The 7246-nt window shown below is 41.5% G+C and overlaps 1 long non-coding RNA gene across 2 annotated transcripts; it reads right to left on the reverse strand.

Annotated features, from left to right (window-relative positions):
* Window positions 1–2115: 2115 nt before the first annotated feature.
* Window positions 2116–5706, reverse strand: LOC117346708. Of its 2 annotated transcripts, none has more exons than XR_004536648.1 (2): window positions 5553–5706; window positions 2116–2954 (listed from the first exon to the last, which is right to left on the reverse strand). It is a non-coding gene; the product is annotated as an uncharacterized LOC117346708 (long non-coding RNA). The 2 variants fall into 2 exon arrangements; XR_004536647.1 differs by having other exon boundaries at window positions 5549–5706.
* Between the last annotated feature and the right edge of the window lie 1540 nt (window positions 5707–7246).

Raw genomic sequence — 7246 nt, forward strand, 5'->3', positions numbered from 1 at the left:
GGGGATTTATTATAGCATATGTTGTGGGTAAAAAAAGGAAACAGGAGAAGGAGCTGCAGGTGTTGTCTGGAGAGATGCAATAACTACGGAGGCGCCACCAGTGCAGTTCGGCAATGGCGGACCGTTCTAGACTGTGCGAGCTACGGCAACGGGTTGATGCTATTCTTACATCCCAGGCAGAACAGGACATTTATTTCTGTCGCTATAGACTTCCATAGATGGGGGAAGGCGGTTTGCTGGCCCAATTAGTCCACCCATATTGTAAGCGCCAGGTGATTACATCAATTACAGACCCGCAAGGGTCGTACGCATATGACAGAAGCTCGTATCCATCGTATCAGCAGTTTGTGACCTAATATAAAGATTTGTATGCCCACAAGCCTTATGCGGAGACAGATCAGGATACATTCTTTCAGGATGTTTTACTCCCTCAGCTTACACAGGACCAGATTCAGGTTCTGAATGCCCCATTAAGCCCCCATTAAGCGCCTGGAGGTGGAAATGGGTATTAAAGGGCTTAAGCTTACTAAATTTCCAGGACCCGATGGTTATGGGCCTGATATTATAAGATTCTTTCTGATATTATCTTGCCATCCCTGAGTGCGGCTTATAATATTCTGCATTCTCAGAAGGGCCTGGACCGCTACAATATGACCCATGTTGTTTTACTGCCCAAGACGGGCAAAGGCCCATATCACTCCTTAACCAAGACACAAAGTTGCTGGCTGTTACTCATGATGCACTTGAATGCTTTTCTGCACCTTCTCATCCATGAGGATCAGGTGGGCTTTCTACCCAGTAGATACGTCTCTATGAATTTAACTAGAGCATTGATGGCCATCTACTCTAGGAGGGGGAGTGACAGTAAGGCAGCTATTGGGGGCCTAGAAACAGAAAAGGCATTCGATAGCATATCCTGGTCCTACCTATTCTGGGTCATGTGTCGTTATGGACTGGAGAATACTTTTTTAAAGTGGGTACACAGTCTCTATTTTTCTCCTCAGGCTAGGCTTCTTGTGAATGGCCACCTTATCTCTCCCCTCCCTTTGGAATGGGGCATGCGTCAGGTCTGTCCATTATCCCCACTCCTCATTCTTCTTGCTATCAAACCCTTGACAGTTAAAATACGATCGGACCCTGTTCTTATGGGTACTAGGTAGGTGCTTGGGAGTGTCACCTTAATTTGTTTGCTGACAACATCCTCTTATATTTAGAACAAGCTCATTTACACCTGCCTCTGGCTCTTACTATTGTGCAGGCCTTTGGAACAATATTTGGTCTCCGTGTTAACTGTGCCAAATCTGAACTGTTCCCATTGACTTCTGAGAGGCATGAGTACTGGCATGACGATTTGCCTATTCCATCTGCAGTGTTCTCCCTAGCGTGTACTTGGCTGTCGAGCCATATATGGCGAAGGCGGACACACTTAGGCATGGTTGGATATCATTTGTCATTCTTTCATCTGCAAAGGTGCTTTGGACAGGACCAATCACCTATGGATTAGAGTATAGTTGAGGTTACTGCTGCAAACATAAGTCTGAGGCCAATTAAACAGGACAAATTCAACAAAGAACCAGGAAACCCAATTCTCAGGCTTAACAGTAGCCCAGAGAGTGTCTTACCCATGGTATACTTGATTTCTTAGGTGAAGAAGCAAGTAAATCATATCCACTATCCTAGATAAAACCCATTGAAGTAATTTATGTAAGTTGCTGGCTAAGCTACACCATACAGGAAACTTACCATTCCAGTGTCAGGTGTATAGGTAGTGTCTGTTCTAGTCCAGGTGCAATAGCCCTAGAGCAGAGCAGAGACTAAACTTGCGTCTATTCTTTTATTCTTGAGGTATAAAGATCAGAAAATATACAGAAAGTATAGCTAAGAGAAAGATAGAATCTTAGATATATATTAAACATATCTAAATCTTTAGATTTCCCTAAAATAAGAGAACCTCAGTATTATCTAACTTAGAATTGGTCCCTATACTCAGAAGTGTTTTACATAGTAACCTAGAATTAAATCAATAAAGTATAAAATAAGGCAGAATGCTAAGAAAATCCAAATATATGCTTAATATGTAAATTCAACACATGTGCAAATGATGCACTCAGTGAATGCACACTAGATATAATTTTTATTTTTCTGTGTGTGTTGCAAGAACTCATTTCTGGTGATGTCAGCAGTTAAACTCAATAAGAGACACTGTTGCAATGTGTGACAGCTTAGAACCTGTCACTGTACATAGAATACAGTAATAGGAAATAAAATTTAAAATACAGGATAAACAAAATATTTTCTGAGAACAATGCATGAGGACAATAATAAAGAAAATACAGTTGCTAACACGATATCATAATGCTTATTGGATTATGCAAAAACATAATTCAAGTTCAGAAGCCTAATTCAAATGAAGTGCTTTAAAGTAAAGTGGTTTAAGATAAAGTCTGTTTGTTCAAAATTTTATGAGTCCAAAAAGTCTGCAAATATTTTAGTAACTTGTAAGGTCAGAGTCTCTGAATTAATTTAAGTGAAACTGAATAATGACTTTAAAAGTTTGTGCTGCAGCATTTTACAGATAATCTTGTCTGTTATATTGCCGGAGAAAATTCAGGTTGATCTGCTCTGCAACTATGGAACTGCTTTCTTTCTTTCTTTCCTTTGTCCAAGAGAGTAAAAAGCATGCCGTCTGTAGAAAGAATGCACTGTTACTGCTGAAAAATAAGCACATAATTAGTGGGAGACAATGAAAGGTTGAAATTCCCACCAAAAGCTCAGCTTTGGAATCTCTGTGCTCTTCACAGCTCTAGTGGTGGAATGTGGTATTGGCGGCCAGTGTAGGCCCTGCAAGGGAAGCACATGTTCAGTAAGAAGAGCACAAAGGAAAACGTGGTGGGATCCATCCCCCAGCCCTCTGCAGACAGGGCTGATCGGTATTCTGTCGAAACCTGTATTAGCTGGAAGACAAAACAAAAGATCAATAAACTTTTTACAGGGTCCTGTGATACCAAATATGGCCACAGGAAAATTTAAAATGCCCTTTATCAATGCTATCAAGCCCTTGTTTATCATATATTGCAACTTTCAGAAAAATATGGATACTTAACCTCTATCTTTGTTAGTCCTTTACTTTAAACTTCCCAATTTAGTTTTAAAGTACAGTGGTACCTTGGATTACGAGCATAATCCATTTTAGGAGCATGCTCGTAATCCAAAATGCTCGTTTATCAAAGCGAGTTTCCCCATAGGAAATAATGGAAACTCGCTTTGATGGGCGAGTTCACGTTCTGAACGTGAACGTGAACTCGCAGGCCTTGAGCATGCTCATATGCTCAAGGCCCAGCAGACGAGTAGGCCGATCTTCAAGAGTGCCCAGATGAGGGAAAGAAGCGGTGGGGGGGTGCTCAATTATGTTGGGGGGGTGTCAGATCGTGGTCGGGGCGTGCCCAATTGTGTCGGGGGGGGGGTCAGATCGTGGCGGAGGGGTGCCCAATTGTGGCGGGGGGGTCGGATCGTGGCGGGGGGTGCCGGTTCGAGGCGGGGGGGGGGGGGGTGCTCGTAAATCGAGCCATGCTCGGTTTCCGAGGCACCGATTTTGCAAATGTTTTGCTCGTCTTGCAAAACACTCGCAAACCGGTGCACTCGTAAACCGAGGTACCACTGTACATTTAAAATGTGATCAATCCCTAAGCATAACAAAATTATTCTTTCACTGCTAAATACATTCCATAACACACTTTCCTTAACATATTTCACAAAACTTTCTCTAACATGCCTATGCATTCTATTTCCTGCTTTGAAACAGCTCCTTTCTATACTGCTATACAATTCCAATATAACAATTCAGTGTTAAAACCCATCTAGCTGTTCAAACTTCTTTTGTCCATTCACTTATGGCAAAAATCCACCTCACTTACTATCCAACTCCGGTGCCTTTCTCATTTGACAAATATTAAACCACCAGTCTCATCTTCATAATTTTTTATTTGTCTAAAAGACTTTCCTCATTCTCTCTCATCTGTTTGAAAACACTTTCTTAATTCACATTCGTTTTCTTTTCCTATAAAACATTTACAAACTCAACTAGATGTTTGATGTCCCCTCATATAACTTTTAAAAATAAAGGAACAAGAGAAATATATTCTCAGTTCTATACTTCTATAAGTCTATACTCAGTTCTAATTAAACTTATACCATGACTCCTATTTCTCTATAACGCTAGCAATTCAAAATATTCGAACTACATAAAGTCCTTTCTTGTTTTCGAGGATGCATCCCTAGCCAAATGGCTCGTACAGAGCCCTCAGGCTGCAAACAGCTAAAACGCTAGAAAAATTCAGCCAAGGTTCCTCTATTGTTCTGACACAGCAGGGATCACTTAGCTATGCAACCTCTGATCTCCCAATACGCTGAGCTCGGCTTATTTCAGTAGTTTATTCAAAGTGTTTGCCATGTGCTTGTCCCCGTTGAACTTAAATCAATATATTTAGACTACGTAATCTTTCTTTTTTATTAACATACATAAACACAACGGCACGTTCCCTAATGCTGTAGCTTCCTAACTCTTGCTAAGCAAATATATATATACAGGCAGCATACAAAAACAGATTATACTTATCATTCGATATTATTCCTTAAAATAAATTACATTTACAGTTGGCTGGACACACCTTCCATAAAATGTACCTTCACTGTACGGGACAATCTTTACTGTACAGAACACTCCTAAGCTACAATTTTAACCTCCATGCCTCCTCCCATCTCTGTTTAAGGCATCGTCTCAAATTATTTTCTCCTAACATCGGAGGGGATAAATATTTTAAGGGGTCTCATGGGCAGATTATCACCTCTTTGCAATCCCCTTTGTGTTTCAACAGGAAACATTTCTAGCTTAGTGCTGCTTGCAATTCTCCTACTGATTTACCAGACACACTGAAACTCTGTGGAGAAAAGAGGGAGGCGGCCAAAAGGCCGCCTTCTATCTCACTGGAAGGCATGGAAAGGGAAGAGGGGGTGAAAGCTCTCACTACTTTTTTTTTCAAGTGAACAAAAGGAAAGCCAGATTGCATTTTGTTTTATGTTCACAGACAGAAATCAGTAACGTAATTCAGACACGCTTCTCTGTTCAACAAAGAGCATATACTAAAGCTGCAGTTCTTGTTAGTGGGTTTTGTTTTTTTTTAAGGCTCGTCGTTCTTAGGAAGGGGAGGATCCTTAGTGCCAGTCAGACCCAGAACAAACACGAATCCCATGTACCTTACCTGATAAGCAAGACACAGGAATATACAATACAATACAAAGCTTATACTTCAAACCTTATCTAAGCGATAGAAGAGGTTAAGCACATGCAAAGCGTTTACCCCTCAGACGACAGAGTAGGCGGGTATGTCTATTAATATCGTTCTTCCCATAAGAACGTGTGGCCACTCAAAAGTACTGCAGGAGTTCCCCAAACTCCATGAGACTTGCCAAAAGCCTCAATAACAAATAAGGGTGTGGAAGACTTGGAAGAGGGCAAAGACCCCAGTGAGAGTCAGAAATCTATACTCACTCACTGTAGTCTCGGCACATCTCCATCCCGGACGAGGTCCCCAGCTGAAAAGGATCAGAAACCAACTGCCTCACACACATACTCTGTTGTCTCTGGCACTAATGCAAGGGGGGGGGGAAGGCATCTCATTAGGAAGAAAAGAACACACATGCTGACTATTTACATGGCAAAAGAGAAGTGACTTTATTCAGAAACAACACGTTTATAGTCCCCCTCTTTGTACATGCCCAGTCACAAGCTAATAATGGGTATGGCTTATGGGAAAAAGTAAGTTTCATTCCTCCTAAAAACAGGGAGGGAGGGGGAAGGGAAATTCCACAACCAGCACACATAGTCATAATTACAGAGAACAAAAAGAGACAATGGCTTTTTGTGATTTCTTGTATAGCAAAATAAGCTTATAAAGAATATACCCTTACAACCATTAGTGAAGGTTTCCTCATAGGGGCATTTCTTAAAGGCAACAGGTTATACAGATATATATACTTAGCACATTTGGTATAATAACACTGCCATCTAGGGAGCCACACAAAACTGTATTAGGGGCAAAACCATGACCCTGGGCAACATCAAATAACACACATGTATCAAAATACAAAGACACTGGGCGAGTGGGGTCTACAATAAGAGTCTGGTTGATAAGTGGACCCTCAACATTATCAATGCAGATTTCCGCCCACTTTTACATTAGGTACGGTATAGGAGGGCCAGTTCTTCCTTATCTCCATTACGGACCTGAGAAAGGCACGATTTACAAGGGGTAAAGGACAGTGACTGATCCCCTAGTACAATAGGAAAGAAATACAGAAGAAAGAAACATAAGGCAGTGAGGGCAACACAAATATCAGATATATAAGCCAAAAGGTGCCTACAATGCTAACATAGGAAGCTCATTTTTCTTTCAGGCACAACTTAGAAAATCTCAAATAGTTATACTCAAGACACTTGCTAAAGGCAGTGGTGAACCACAGGCAGTCAATTAAACTCAAACACTTGTAAAGAGTTATATTCAGAACACCTGCTAAGTACAGTGGTAAATATTCAGAACATTTTGAGGTCTTAGAAAGCTTCAGCTGAAGATCTATGTTGTAATGGAACCAAGTTTCATGTCCGGATACCTTGACAACTGTAAGAGAAGAAATTAGGACAGTAAAAGGACCTATCCATCTAGGTTTCAGGGGGTCTGACTTCCAAGTTTTAGCCATATTGTATTTCCAGGGACATACCCATGGACTTGTGTGGCTATCGGTAGTGGGGCCCTTTCCAGGACCCATTTGTGGAGCTCTTGAAGGGCTTTAGCTAAGGATTGGATATGACTCTGGAGGATATCTGATCCCAGAGTAGCAAAAGAACCAGGGTCTGGGTTCATGATGGACAGTAGGCGGCCAAACATGAGCTGAAACGGGGATTGTTTAGTGGATTTTGACAGGGTACACCTGATCTGGAAAAGAACAGAAGGCAACAGGACAGGCCAGGGCAGATTAGTTTCTTCAATTCGTTTGGTGAGAAGGGTCTTAAGGGTTCTGTTCATTCTTTCAGCTCTGGGGGTGGTAAGCAGCATATACTTTCCATTCAATTTGGAGGGCCTGAGCAGTTTGTTGGACGACATCAGCAATGCTGCCTATGGAAACGAGGAGAGCGAAGCATGAAATTATATCATTCAGGAGGTGTTTGGTTACGTCCCTGGCGCGTTCAGTG

The sequence above is a fragment of the Geotrypetes seraphini genome, chromosome 1, assembly GCF_902459505.1.
Source record: "Geotrypetes seraphini chromosome 1, aGeoSer1.1, whole genome shotgun sequence".
Lineage (NCBI taxonomy): Eukaryota > Metazoa > Chordata > Amphibia > Gymnophiona > Dermophiidae > Geotrypetes > Geotrypetes seraphini.